Genomic DNA, 16030 nt, shown 5'->3' with positions numbered 1-16030 from the left:
TGAACCTATCATAGACCGGTACGCCATTTGATCAATAGACTTACCTCTTTTGTTGAGGTCGAGATGTCCGTCAGTCCCCATTGGTGTCTTTGCGGGCTTAGCATCCTTCATTCCAAACCTCTTGAGAAGATCTTGGGTATACTTCGTTTGGGAGATGAAGGTGTCGTCCTTGAGTTGCTTCACTTGGAATCCAAGAAAGTAAGTCAACTCGCCCATCATGGACATCTCGAACTTCTGCATCATCACCCTGCTAAACTCCTCACAAGACTTTTGGTTAGTAGAACCAAATATAATGTCATCGACATATATTTGGCAAACAAATAGATCACCATCACAAGTCTTTGTGAAAAGAGTTGGATCGACTTTCCCAACCTTGAAAGCATTAGTGATTAAAAAATCTCTAAGGCATTCATACCATGCTCTTGGGGCTTGCTTAAGTCCATAGAGCGCCTTAGAGAGCTTATAGACATGGTCGGGATACCTGTCATCTTCAAAGCCAGGGGGTTGTTCTACGTATACCTCCTCCCTGATTGGCCCATTGAGGAAAGCGCTCTTTACGTCCATTTGGAACAGCCTAAAGGAATGGTGAGCGGCATAGGCTAATAAAATCCGAATTGACGCTAACCTATCCATAGGAGCAAAAGTCTCCTCAAAGTCCAAACCTGCGACTTGGGCATAACCTTTTGCCACAAGTCGAGCCTTGTTTCTTGTCACCACTTCGTGCTCGTCTTGCTTGTTGCGGAACACCCACTTGGTTCCCACAACGTTTTGCTTTGGACATGGCACCAGGCTCCAAACTTCATTCCTTTTGAAGTTGTTGAGCTCTTCCTGCATGGCCAACATCCAGTCCGGATCCTGCAAGGCCTCTTCTACCCTGAAAGGCTCAATAGAAGAGACAAACGAGTAATGCTCACAAAAAGTGGCTAATCGTGAGCGAGTAGTTACTCCCTTACTGATGTCACCCAGAATTTGATCAATGGGGTGATGTCTTTGGATCGTCGCTCGAACTTGAGTTGGAGGGGCCCGTGGTGCTTCTTCCTCCATAATCTGTTCTTCCTGTGCTCCCCCTTGATCACGCTCCTCTTCTTGAGGTACATGTCCATCATCTTGAGTTGGGTGTTGCACCAGTGTCGAGGAAGAAGGTTGATCTTGTTCCTGTAGTTCCTGTGGTCGCACATCTCCTATCGCCATAGTTCGCATTGCGTCCGTTGGAACCTCATCTTCATCTATATCATCAAGATCGACTTGCTCTCTTGGAGAGCCATTAGTCTCATCAAATACAACATCGCTAGAGACTTCAACTAATCCCGATGATTTGTTGAAGACCCTATACGCCTTTGTATTTGAGTCATATCCTAGTAAGAAACCTTCTACTGCCTTGGGAGCAAATTTTGAATGTCTACCTTTCTACACCAGAATGTAACATTTGCTCCCAAATACACGAAAGTAAGAAACATTTGGTTTGTTACCAATTAGGAGTTCGTAAGAAGTCTTCTTGAGGAGACGGTGCAGGTAGAGCCGGTTTATGGCGTGGCAAGCTGTGTTCACAGCTTCCGACCAAAAACGCCCAGGCGTCTTGAACTCTCCAAGCATCGTTCTCGCCATGTCGATTAGCGTCCTGTTCTTCCTCTCTACCACACCATTTTGTTGTGGTGTGTAGGGAGCGAAGAACTCGTGCTTGATGTGCTCCTCCTCAAGAAACTCTTCAACTTGTAGATTCTTAAACTCGGACCCATTGTCGCTTCTTATCTTCTTCACTTTTAGCTCAAACTCATTTTGAGCTCTCCTTAAGAAGCGCTTTAGGGTCCCCTGGGTTTCTGATTTGTCCTGCAAAAAGAATACCCAAGTGAAGCGGGAAAATCATCAACTATTACAAGACCATACTTACTTCCCCCTATGCTTAGATAGGCAACAGGACCAAAGAGATCCATATGAAGAAGTTCCAGTGGTCTTGACGTCGTCATCACATTTTTGCTATGATGAGTGCTTCCCACCTGTTTACCTGCCTGACATGCTGCACAAGGTCTGTCTTTCTCAAAACAGACATTGGTTAGTCCTAACACATGATCTCCCTTTAGAAGCTTATGAAGGTTCTTCATCCCAACATGTGCTAGACGGCGATGTCATAGCCAGCCCAGATTAGTCTTAGCGATTAAGCATGCATCTAGATCGGCATTCTCTTTTGAAAAATCAACTAAATAGAGCTTGCCATCTAATACACCCATAAAAGCTAATGAACCATCACTCCTTCTAAAGATAGATACATCTACATTTGTGAATAAACAATTGTAACCCATGTTACATAATTGACTCACAGATAACAAATTATACCCGAGTGATTCAACTAAAAACACATTAGAGATAGAATGCTCAGATGTGATGGCTATCTTTCCCAATCCTTTCACCTTGCCTTGGTTTCCATCTCCAAAGATGACTCGAATCCTGGGAATCCTTGTTTTTGACGTAGGAGGTGAACATTTTCTTCTTCCCCCATCATATGGTTCGTGCATCCGCTATCGATAATCCAGCTTGAGCCCCCGGATGCATAAACCTGCAAGGCAATTTAAGCTTGGGTTTTAGGTACCCAACTCTTGTTGGGTCCTGCAAGGTTAGTCACAACAACTTTTGGAACCCAAATGCAAGTCTTGTCTCCCTTGCATTTAGATCCCAATTTTCTAGCTACCATTTTTGCATTTTTGCATGTAAGCACAAACAAAGTATTGCAAGCATGATAAACAGTATTAGGTCCATTGTAAACTTTCCTAGGTGCATGAGAAGTAGCATAATTTCGCATAGATCTACTTCTACCATGAACAAAGGCGGAACTAGATGCAAACATAGCATGAGAATTAAATGTAGCATCATGAGAAACAATATGATCATAGCATCTATCATTATGAGCATGACTAGTGAATCTCCTATCATAAATATATGCATGGTTCTTTTGAGAGCTGCTAGCCATAGGGGCCTTCCCTTTCTCCTTGTTGAGAATGAAAGTCTTTTGGCTTGTTAAGTTATTGGTTTCCTTTCGAAAACCAAGTCCATCCTTAATTGAGGGGTGTCTACCAATGGTGTAGGCATCCCTAGCAAATTTTAATTTCTCATAATCATCTTTGCAAGTCTTAAGTTGAGCATTAAGATTTGCAACCTCATTGTTTAAATCAACAATAGTAGTAACATGTTTATCAAGATCAATATTTTTACATCTATCACAAATAACCACATGCTCTACATTTGAACTAGTTGCATTTACTTTCTCTAGTTTAGCATTTAATTCATCATTTAAATTCTTTAAGGTAGAGATAGATTCATGACTAGTAGACAACTCAAAGGATAGCATTTCATTTCTCTTAATTTCTGGAGCAAGATATTTTTGAACACTAATAAATTTGTCATGCTCCTCATACAAAATATCTTCTTGCTTTTCTAGTAATCTATCCTTTTCATTAAGAGCATAAATTAATTCATTTATTTTGTCTACTTTTGCTCTATCTAATTCTTTAAACAAATTAGTGTAGTCTACTTCATCATCGGAAGATTCCTCATCGCTAGAAGAAGAGTACTTAGGTGTGTCTCAAATACGTACCTTCTTTTCCTTAGCCATAAGACATGTATGACATTCGTTAGGGAAGAGCGAAGACTTGTTGAAGGCCGAGGCAGCTAGTCCTTCATCCTTAGAGTCGGAGGAGGAGCAGTCGGAGTCCCATTCCTTCCCGATGTGCACCTCACCTTTGGCCTTCCTGTAGTTCTTCTTCTCCCTCTTCCCGTGCTTATCTTGTCCCTGGTCATTATCATTATCGGAGCATTGAGCTATGAAATTACCAGTCTTACCGCATTTGAAGTAGGAGCGCTTTCCCCTTGTTTTGTTCTTGTTGGGTTATTCCTTGCGTCCTTTCAAGGCGGTTTTGAAGAGCTTAATGATGAGCGCCATTTCGTCCTTATTGAGCCCGGCAGCCTCCACTTGTGCCACCTTGCTTGGTAGCGCCTCCCTGCTGCTAGTCGCTTTGAGGGCAACGGGCTATGACTCGTAGACGGGTAGTGGATTATTTAGTGCATCGTCCACGTATCGTGCTTCCTTCACCATCATACGCCCGCTCACGAATTTTTTGATGATTTCCTCGGGCGTCATCTTGGTGTACCTAGGGTTTTCACGAATAAGGTTGACAAGATGGGGGTCAATAACTGTAAATGACCTGAGCATGAGTCGGACGACATCATGATCCGTCCATCTTGTGCTTCCGTAGCTTTGGATTTTGTTGATCAGGGTCTTGAGCCTGTTGTAGGTTTGTGTTGGCTCCTCTCCCCTGATCATCACGAACCTCCCCAGCTCGCCTTCCACTAGTTCCATTTTGGTAATCATGGTGGCATCATTTCCCTCATGAGATATCTTGATGGTGTCCCAGATTTGTTTGGCGTTGTCCAGGCCACTCACTTTATTGTACTCATCCTTGCAAAGAGATGCTAGCAAAACAGTAGTAGCTTGGGCATTTTTATGAATTTGTTCATTTATAAGCATAGGATTATCCATACTATCAAAGTGCACCCCATTTTCCACAATTTCCCAAATGCTAGGATGGAGAGAAAATAAATGACTACGCATTTTATGATTCGAGAAAGGATAGTCTTCTCCATCAAAGTGTGGGAGTTTCCCAAGCGGAATTGATAGCAAATGAGCATTTGAATTATAAGGGATGCAAGAATAATCAAAGGAGTAGTTTTGATTAACCGTCTTCCTTTTGGACGAGTCGTCGTCGTCGTCATCCCTTGGGAAGAAGAGGAGGCATCGCTGTCATAGTATATGATCTTCTTGATGCACCTCTTTTTCTTCCTGTCCCTCTTCTTGTGACTCGAGCCTGAGTCAGTGGGCTTGTCGTCTCTTGTCTCGTTGAAGAGGGACTCCTTCTCCTTGTCGTTGACCACCATCCCCTTACCCTTAGGATCCATCTCTTTGGGCAGTTAGTCCCTTAGATGAAGAGTACGACTCTAAAACCAATTGAGAGCACCTAGAGGGGGGTGAATAGGTGATCTTGTAGAATCAAACGCTAAATAGCCACAAACTTGATTATGAAAGTGTTAGTGTGATTTAACCAAGTTGTTATGAAGCGAACTCTTGCGAACAAAACAATCACAGAAAGGCAATAGAAGAGACACGCGATTTTTATCTCGTGGTTCGGCCAAGTAACACTTGCCTACTTCCACATTGTGGCGTCCCAATCGACGAGGGTTGCACTCAACCCCTTTCAAGTGATCCGATGATCAACTTGAATACCACGGTCTTTTCCTTTTGAGATCTTTTCCTATTTGCGAGGAATCTCCACAAGTTGGAGCCTCTCGCCCTTACAAGTTTTGATCACAAGAAGCACAAGAGTACGGGAGGGAAGGCAACGCACACAAGACTTGAATCCGCAGCACACACACGCACACTAGCCAAGACTTGAGCTCGAAAACACAGCACGGGGAGTTCACAACTCGAACGGAGCTCAAATCACTAAAACAACGAATCAAATGCGTGGAGGCGGAGTCTGGGAGTCTTAGGATGCTTCGTGAATGCTTGGTGTATTGTTCCATGCGCTTAGGGGTCGCTTTTATAACTCCAAGGCAGCTAGGAGTCGTTGGAGATCAACTTGGAAGGCAATTCTTGCCTTCTATCGAGTGGTGCACCGGACAGTCCGGTGCACCACCGGACAGCTATTGTAGCAGTCCGGTGCACGATCTCCTTCCATATCGGGCGCAACCGACCGTTGGGCCTCGGGACTGTTTGGTGCACACCGGACATTATGGTGCACACCGGACAGTCCGGTGTGCCCAACCGACCGTTGGCGTGGGCCACGCGTCGCACGCTGATTGCGCTGGTGACCGTTGGCTCGGGCGGCTCTGATTCACCGGACAGTCTGGTGCACCACCGGACAGTCCGGTGATTTTTAGCCACGGCGCTTTTTTCCTTTTCCCAAGAGCGACGAGTTCGTCGCCGATGTACTTGGGCGTGGGCGCAGAAGGCTCACCGGACAGTCTGGTGCACCACCGGACACTCCGGTGAATTTTAGCCACGTCGCCTCGCCGATTCCTGAGAGCACCCAGTTGGCACCGAGCGAGCCTGGGGCACCTGACACTATCCGGTGCATCACTGGACAGTCCGGTGTGCCAGGCTGGTGCTGGTTTTGGCTGAACCGAGCCAATCCTTCTCCATTTCTTTTCCTCGTTTCTTGGCTATGTCTCTAGCACTTAGATATACATGTTAGTACCCAAAAACAATTTACTAAGTTTAGAGACATACCTTTCTCTTTGATTTCCACTTCTCACTTAGTTAGCACATATGAACTCAAAGCAATGTGTTGGGCATCTAATCACCAAAACAATTGTAGAAATGTCCCAAGGGCACATTTCCCTTTCAAGACTACACAGCGGTACTCGATGGACCAAGTGTATCGGTCGAAAGCCCGACGTAGCAAGGTGTTGAGAGCGTTGTGAAAATGACAATCGTGAGCGGCGTCATGAGTGATAGGTCGGGCGATCCATCCTTCCGGCTCCTACTCCTCCAAAAGCTCCATGCTGTGACTCGAACTACCACCATCGTCGTCGTCTCCGTTAGGGTCTCCTCCAGCAGCTAGGGTGCCCTATGGTGGTGGAGGGGGCACCTCTAGCTGAGGCACAGGGGAGGGCTGCCTCCTAGACTCCACCTCCTGCTGAGGCGAGGGGGAAGAGTCCTGATGTTCCCGCTCCTAGCATCGACGTTCATGCTTTTCATGCAGGCGGTGATGCAGTCTCTCCAGGTGACTCGATGAAAGTCGCCTAAAGGGGGGTGAATAGGCAAAACCTGAAATTTATAACTTTAATCACACACTAAGGTCGAGGGTTAGCGTTAGAATTAAATTCAAGCCAGAAAGAGAAGGAAAACAAATCAACCAAGAATCAAGGCGAGTGAACACGGTGATTTGTTTTACCGAGGTTTGGTTCCAAAGAACCTAGTCCCCGTTGAGGAGGTCACAAAGACCGGGTCTATTTCAACCCTTTCCCTCTCTCAAACGGTCACTTAGACCGAGTGAGCTTCTCCTTAATCAATCGGGTCACTAAGACCCCGCAAGGACCACCACACACTTAGGTGTATGTTGCTTTGATTACAAGTCACTTGAGAACAAGAATGAGAAAGAAGAAAGGCAATCCAAGAAACAAGAGCGCAAAAGAACACGAACACACTCTCTCACAAGTCACTAAATGTTTGAGTTGAATTCTAGGCTTGGAGAGGGTTTGATCTTTGGAAATGTGTCTTAGAGTGAATGCACTAGCTCTTGTATTGAATGTGATCTCTGAAAAACTTGGATGCCAAAGGTTGTGGTGGTTGGGGGGTATTTATAGCCCCCAACCACATTGGTAGCCGTTGGGGAGGCTGCTGGCGATGGGCGCACCGGACAGGCACTGTTCCTTGTCCGGTGCGCCGCCACGTCACCCAACCGTTAGGGTTCGGAGCTAGTCGATCGTTGGAGGCTTTGTCTTCTTGCGGAACTGGACAGTCCGGTGCCACACCGGACGGTCCGGTGCCCCTCTGACTTCACTGCTCTAACTCTGCCACGCACTGTTCACCCTGGCAGGTACTTTTGCAGTCGACCGTTGGCGCTGGATAGCCGTTGCCCGCTGGCTCACCGGACAGTCCGGTAGCACACCGGATAGTCCGATGATTTATAGCGAAGGGCGCCCTGGAATTTCCCGAGAGTGGCTGGTTGACATCTGTACGGTCCTGGTGCACCGGACACTGTCCGGTGCGCCAATTTTCAGCACACTCAAGTTCTTTGCTCTGTTTGAAATTGAGTCCCTAACTTGATTTCTTTCTTGGTTTGTGTTGAACCTTATGCACCTATAATACATGAGTTCTAGACAAACTAGTTAGTCCATGTGTTTGTGTTGACTATCAACCACCAAAATTAATTATAGGAAATGGTTAACCCTATTTCCCTTTCACTCGACTGTCTTGTCACCGTGCGGCATAGTGGACGCTCCACAAGGCGAGAGGGCAAGAAAAGGATCACCGACTTACGTGCAGTGCATCTAAGACGGGCCATCTACAAAAGATGTTGTAAGCACAAGAGTGAGAACAAAACTATATGACCAGCAAATAAACCATAAGTAAAGTAAGATAAAAAAAATTGTAAGATGAGTGTATAGATAGTAATATAACATAGAATTGGTTGAGATGACCAACTTTTGAAGTAACACCAAGGGTCAAGGTGAGGGTAAGGGTCTATAGTCCTTAAAGAGACCATTCTGGTCTTGTTTAGCGGTCCTACAGTCAGCAAGGCTTTGATACCACTTATGTCACACCTGGTTTTGGAAGGCAAAACGAATGCGAACCATGTACGTGCAAGGATCAGAAACTCACGTACACAGCGATTACATAGTTGGACATCATCACACATTGCTCAAAATAATAGCAAAAATAGTACTTTATTACATCAAGATGTCCAAGACATCCATAGAGTCATTAACTTAACATAGTCATAATCATAATCAAAGTGTGGATACGAAACATAGAAAGATAAGGCCTTCACAGGCAGCTAACTGGGGGCTTGCCACTAAACACAACTAGAACTCATCGAAGTCCTGAAACTCCTGAAAGTCCTCCATGTTGCCATCATCTTCTCCTGAGCACTGATTGCAATGGGGACAATCTTGGGTTGGGTGGTTTTTAAAGCAAGGGTGAGTACACATCAATGTACTCATTAAATGTCCCGCTTGGTTAAAGTGGACTAGCTTTATGTGGGATTAAGTTCAAAGCGGTTGCTTTTAGTTAGTCAGGTATTTATTACTAGTAGAAAAGCCAAGTTTTAGTAATAAACCCAAGTGGCACTCCCTCCAAGAGAAAATACCAGAAACCATAATTATAATCATCACCATTTACCATTATCATAAAAGTATCCAAAGTTATTCTAATCAAAGAGGATCCCAAGGCTGCTCTTAACCGTGAACACGGCTGATATACCAGTTTCTAACACTCTGCAGAGGTTGCACACTTTACCCACGAGTCATGATTCCTTCCCAGCCTAGGTTGTACAGACCCGATCTTCACTACCGATGTGAATGGCCAGGGATTCACTACGTAGCCTTTACAAAGATTCCCCTGGTGTGCAGTTGCTCGTTAGGTTTCGCTAGTCGTACAAACACAATACTCCTCCCTAAGGTGGGTGGCTAACAAAACCAAATCGAATGAACCTCGGCACCCACCCTTAGCAGAACAAGCACTATGCATCGGCCCCTATTAACGACCCTACGGTAAAGCCAACTACACCCACAAGTTTATCTAATTAATCAGCTAAGGGCGTCCCATTCCAGCCTCATGGTTGTACTGTTATCCTGGGTGGTCTCTCAATGAACAGGTCCTTACGGAGAGGTAATCAGGAAACAACCTAAGTCCCCTAAAGTATCACAAGTTCATCATCATAATCAGGATAACATCATCGTATCATAAATGTTCTCATCATGTTCGTTGATTAATGTAAAGCAATAGCATGAAGCTAACCATAATTACCCAAAAGGTAATCAAGGACAAGTTAAATACAAAGCTAGTCAATCCTTAGATTTTAATTATGTAATATGGGACAGTAAATTATAAAGTAAGTAGGACATAATAGGTCAGAGGACACTTGCCCTCACCAGATTGCTACTCAGGGAAGTCTCCTACAACACACTCGAAAACCTCGGACTGCTCGTTGTCTACGCAAAGCAATCATTCATTCAACACATTTGGGAAATGATAAAGAAATAGTACACCAAACAGGTGCAACCAAGTAAACACAAGTTCAATAGAAAAGTATAAACACAAAAGTAAAATCTAGGTTCTATGGTAGACTAATACACCTAGAGGTTTGTGGTTCTCTAAGTACTTCCTATCTCAGTGGATTACATAACTTTACTATGGCTAACTTAATGAATTACTAAAGTTATTCCACGGGTAGGATCATATATTACATGGGATTAATTTTATAAAGTTAATCACTTAACTATCATTAGTGTAACCTTTTTATTTTCCTTTTAATAAATAAACCATTACTTTAAATCAACCTATAGTCTAGACATAAAATTAATAAATGCAGACAGTGAAAGACAATAATTTAAAGAGGTAGAGAATAATTTTATGAATATTTTGCAATTTGAACCACCCAATTTGGAGTTCATATGCAAAATATATGAAATAAACAAGTTTTGTAATTCAAAATACAAAATTAGACCTATTTCAGTGATAAAAATAAAGTCCAGGGGCTTCTCTGCAAGAAACCAGGGGTCTGTGCGCAAGAACACGAGACTACAACTTATTTTCTAAAAAACTGAGGTTCTTTTAACAAGTTTTCCAAGCGAACGGGTATCGGGTAATCTCGGCCGCTCAATCACAGATCAACGACTAGGATTAGATCTGAGCGCATGCGAGTGCGGGCGCGCGGCCGAGCGCTGACAAGCGGGCCAGGGGAGTCAACGACTGGGAAGGGGAGGGGGCTGACTGGTTGGGCCCAGCGCCAGGGGGTGCAGGCGACCGACTGATGGAGCCTAGGGGCAGGGCGCGTGCCCGAAACGGTATCCGGAGATCCGGATCGTTGGATAGGGAGTGGACGGTTCAGATCTAGCGCGTAGGGGGCTAACGGCTCGGTGGCCTGCGCCGTTCCTGTCCGCGGCGGCGGGGTCACCAGAGATAGAGCAGACGGCCTCCGGGGGGTCTGGGGTCACCGGGGTTGGCTAGAACTGGTGAGGAGGGCCTGGCGAACTCACTAGTGAGGCTCCAGCCACGAGAACGGGACCGGAGGCGAGAGAACGGGGGAGAGGGTTCTCCAGGCGGGTTGGGGTAACTCCGGTGAGAAATCCTGGCCGCGGGGAGGGGGAATCGGGCGTGCTAAGGCTCGGGCTAGCTCCGACGAGGGAAGGGGAACGTTATGGGCCAGAACCGGGGCTCGAGACGAGACTAATTTGGCCGGCGGGTGTGGCGAGTTGGCGTTGACGAGCACCGGCGAGGCCAAATTAGGTAAGGCAGGGCAGAATTAAGGGAAACCGAGCACAGGAGCGAGTTCCTCACCTCGGGACGGCGTTCGGGAAGGCTTGGCGCGGCTTCTGGCGGACTGAGTGGCCAACACAGTGGACGAGGGTCTCCAGCGAGCTCTGGCGGCGGCGGCAGAGCGGGCGCGAGAGAGTGGTCGTGGGCGAAATGAGGCAAGGGGAGAGAGCGGGTGTGGGCGGTGCTCAAAAAGGAGCTGGGACGCGTGGGCAGGCGACGTGGCCGGTCTTCTTGGCGTGCGTGCGCGCGCGGGTTAGCGACAGTTCGCGGGGAAGACAGAGCTGACAGGGCTGGCCCGCTGCACAGAGACACGGGCGCGAGCGCGTGGGAACGGGCAACGACGTTGATGGTCAGGGCCTGCGGGAGAGAGAGCGGGGCGCGGGCGCGAAGGAAACCGGTGCCGACAGGTCGGCCCCACCGAGCAGAGAGAGAGGGGGAGTGAGGACGTGCGGGCGCGAGTGCTGCGCTGACAGGCGGGGCCCGGCTGTAAGGGAGGGCGAGCACGCGCGGGGTTGGGCTTAGCTGGGCCGACTGGGCTGAAATGGCATTTCCTTCTCCCTCTGAATTTCTAATTCATTTTCTTTTTATTTTCTCTATGGATTTCAAATCAAACCACTATTCAAATTCAAATAATTCAAACATGTGCATCAAACAAAAAAAGAATAATCTAGGCTCACCATGATGCAAATATTCATATCTCCCCTAGGTTTTAATATTCCAAAGAAAAATAATACACCTCTCACATAATTAACCCAAAATCCTATTAAATAGAATAGAAAGGAAAAACTAGAGAGATGAGAATAAGTTACACCTGAATTTGGTAGATATTAAAGAAGAAATTTTATAACCTAAATTTAGAGTATTACAAGGGGATAGCTGGATCTTCCCGTAACTATTTGGAAGCCCGGGGCTTCCATTATTTTCAGCAAAGATCACACCTTTAGGTGAATTTACATTTTATCGTACACTAGTTTTCTTCTTCTTCCACCTGCTACGATGCTGTAAAAACCAAATCCTCATCCAAGGTTGCTAGCTTAGAAAGTTAATTTTGGTCTTGACGAACTAATCCCAAACAGAATGGACCCTATTCAGTTGCGTAGGATCGAAGAGGGTTAAGAGTTTTAAATAGTAAGAGATTTAATTATTAGGATACCATGTCTTAGCCAAATTATTCTATGGTTCTTCTTATGCTATTATTAGGAAATAGATCATGTCATTTATTAACGATATGGGGTGGTGCTCACAAAAGTTATTCTATGGTTCTTCTTATGCTCATCTCCTTGCCAATAAAATCTTGAGCAAAAATAGTCCATCTTAGGACCACTTTTGGTAAGGAGAAAAATGACATCATATACATCGAGAGGCTACTAAGCACTGAATTAATCAAAATTAGGCATCCTTCAACTGATAGATGTTCCCCTTCCAACTACTCAAATTTTTTTCAAAGCGTTCTTTGAATTTCTTCCCATCACTATTCCTTAGCTTCTTATAATGCATAGGAATACCAAGGTAATTTTTGAGAAGTTACCAACATTGCAACCAAAAAGATCCCTATAGTGGCCTTCACCAAAGTAGGAAAACTCACTTTTGTGAAAGTTGATCTTAAGACTCGATGCTTGCTCAAACGCAAATAGAAGTAGCTTCATGTTGTGAGCTTTATCCAAGTCATCTCTATGAAGATTATGGTATCGCTTGCATATTGGAGGATTGAAAGTCCTCTATCTACAAAATGTGGAACTACTCCTAACTGTCCATCTGATTTAGTTCTACTTATGATTACTTTTAACATATCGGCTATGATGTTAAATAACCAAGGAGATAAAGGGTCTCCTTGTCGAAGGCCTTTTGAGTCTGAAAATAAGGCCCGACGTCATTGTTTACATTCACAACAACACTCCCACCCGATATGAAGGCCTTAACCCAAGCGATCCACTTGGCTGAGAAGCCTTTCATACGAAGGGTCTGAAACAAAAATGGCCACCTTATCTTATCGTATGCCTTCTCAAAATCTAGTTCAAGAATTACTCCACTTTGTTTTTTCGTTGAAGTTCATGGAGAATCACAACTTCCTCAAGAATATTTCATCCTTTCATGAAAGCGGTTTGGGTCGGGCTAACCACCTTATCAGCAACTTTGTTTAATCTGAGTGTGGCCACCTTAGTGAAAATCTTAAAACTTACGTTTAGTAGACATATCGGCTTATATTGTTGAATTACATTTGCCTCTTATACCTTGGGAATCAAAGTAATCACACCAAAGTTGAGAATAAAAAGAGGTAAGTCTCCTTTTGAGACATCATGAAACATTCACATTAAGCCCATTTTGATAGTCTCCCAGAAATGCTGATAGAATTCAACTGGAAAACTATCTGGTCCTGGTGCTTTCTTATGTTCCATTGAGAAAATAGCCCCCCTAACCTCAGACTCCGTGAAATTAGTAGCGAGCAAGTCATTCTCCAATCTAGATACTTGGGGCTTGTCAGAGTTACTTGACTCATCTAAAGTGACCTGGCTTTCCCCTGGTTCACCAAATAAGTCCTTGTAAAACCTTGTGATAAAGCCGGAGGTTGGCATGTTCCTCAATCTTATTATTTCCATCCTCTAGTGGCAAAATTGTCCTTTTCCTATCTCCATTGGCAACCATCTGAAAGTATCTTGTGTTGTTGTCCTAAGCAACGTATCCTTCAACTGTGCGTTGATAGTATTTGATGTCCTCTTATTTGAGAAGCTTTGTCAGGTGATCTCGAGAATGAGCTAGATGTTTCTGCTCCTCATCATTCAAATCACGAACCTCATTAGTTGTGTTTAGTAGGCAAATAGTATTTTGGAGTTCTTGTTTCCTTTTTTTGTATTCATTGGTAGTTTGTGTAGCCCATCCCTGTAGGTACCTACGTAAGTCACTTAGCTTGTTGTTCCACCTTTGGACAAAATTATTTCCTTTGACCGTTTTATGCCAAATTTCAATAATCCGGTCAACAAAACCTTCACCGTGGAACCAACTCAACTCAAATTTAAATTGTTTGTTATTACCAACGAAGGTCGGTGTTGGGACAGAAAACCGTGGACCCAAAACGCTCGGGAGCGGTGCGAAAGGGGCATGGCAAAATAGTGAGCTGAGAGAGCAATTGTCTTGTCAAGTGTGTCCTGTCCGGCTACAGGATAAGAGTATTTATAGGGATAGCCAAGGGTTGGTGGACCTAAGTACGGTTATACTCCTAGCTACCAACTATATTCCCGACATGCACTATACACAGGATAATTACAGGACTTTAAGTGAAGTGCCAATGAGGCGACTAGAGGGTGGTATGAATGGGAGGCACTAAAAATTCTCTCTCGAGAACATCACTTTAACTTTGATCTCGACTTCAACGAAACCTCACGGGACGATTGAAACTGCATAACACAATAATACCCAGTCTAGTGTCGACCGAATATACCAAATTGTTACATAGGGAATTGTCCAATTATCTACAGAAATTCCAAAATATTAAACAAAGTTAGAAAATCATGACCACGAAAACTTGTGGTCCAGTTTTTTAAATTGTATAAAAACTAAACAAAGTTAGAAAATCATGAAACTTATCGAGATATCATGACATCATATATGGAGGCTATGATAAAAAAATAATAATGTTTCATGGAATTTGTCACTACAATACATACAAACACAATAATCTCTGAATAAATTTCATGATATCATGTTATGGCTGACTAGGTGCAAAGCGTCGTACGTGACAAAGTTGATTGAAGTCTTGTCAATTTTTTTATCACAGCCTCCACATATAGATCATGACATATCAACATGTTTCATAATTTTCTGACTTTATTTGCTTTTTATACAATTTAAAAACAATTGGACCGTAAGTTCTTGGTCATGTTTTATGAACATGATATTCGAAATTTCTAATGTGTTCCTAGAAACGTCCTCAACGTATACTTAATAACATGAATATCATTTTTATTTATTTTTTCCATTATTCGGATGACTTACAATTCAAATTTGAATTTTTGAAGAAATTTAATTAAATAAAAATTTACTAAATATATCAAACACTTCTAGAAATATGCCAAAATTAAATATGTTGTTCCAAGTACTATGCGAACACAGTACAAAAAGATTGGGAGTAAAAAGAAAAAAATAAGTACACTTTGGCGAGTGTATAAAAAAGACACTCGACAAATGTTTCTTTATTGGTGCGCCACCATAGCGCTGGCTGACTGCCCAATTCATGAATTTCTTCACTATTTCTTTTGGACTTCTTTTCTTCTTGAGTCTTGGACTTCTATACATCTTTTATGTCTTTTTTTGAGGTGTTGCATTCTCAGTGTCTCAGTCCAATCCTCTTCGCATCCTATGAACTATAAAAACAAACACTAGCAAACACATTAGTCTACAAGGTTATGTTGATCGTCAAACACCAAATCACTTAGCCAAATGACTCGGGGTCCATTTTCCTTACAGCCGAGTGCTTAACACTAGACAAAAAAATTGTCGAGTGTCTACGTATGCGAGTGCCTCATACTTGACATACCGATGTGTTATAGCACTCGACAAACGCTATCTTTGCTGAAGAAAAACCAGATGCTTTTACATAGTAAACCATTGAGTATAAGTGGTTAACTATAGGAGTGTGGCACTACTTTTATGGTGTGTTTGGTTTGTGGAGTCACTCTATGCTTTATGAGGTGATGCATCATAAGTTTATTCCATCAATTTTGGTGGAATCAACACACTCCTCATGTATATACTAATTATTAGCTTATGAGGAATGGGGTGGTGATGGATGAACTCATTCTATTACACAAACCAAATAAAAAAGTGAGGAGTGAGAAGAAGATAAATCACTTCATTTCTCAAACAAACACTATTAATGAATCATTCAAGATAAATCTACCTTTATCGTATTTATATCTCAAAACATTATAAGTTTGAACGGATTTAATTTTGGTCAGGTCATTTCATCCCCTTGTTACTATCGTTTACATGAATGCCTAAAAATAC

The sequence above is a fragment of the Zea mays genome, chromosome 8, assembly GCF_902167145.1.
Source record: "Zea mays cultivar B73 chromosome 8, Zm-B73-REFERENCE-NAM-5.0, whole genome shotgun sequence".
NCBI classification, from domain to species: Eukaryota; Viridiplantae; Streptophyta; class Magnoliopsida; order Poales; family Poaceae; genus Zea; species Zea mays.
The sequence above is the reverse complement of the archived record's forward strand: the minus strand, read 5'-3'. Positions refer to the sequence as shown.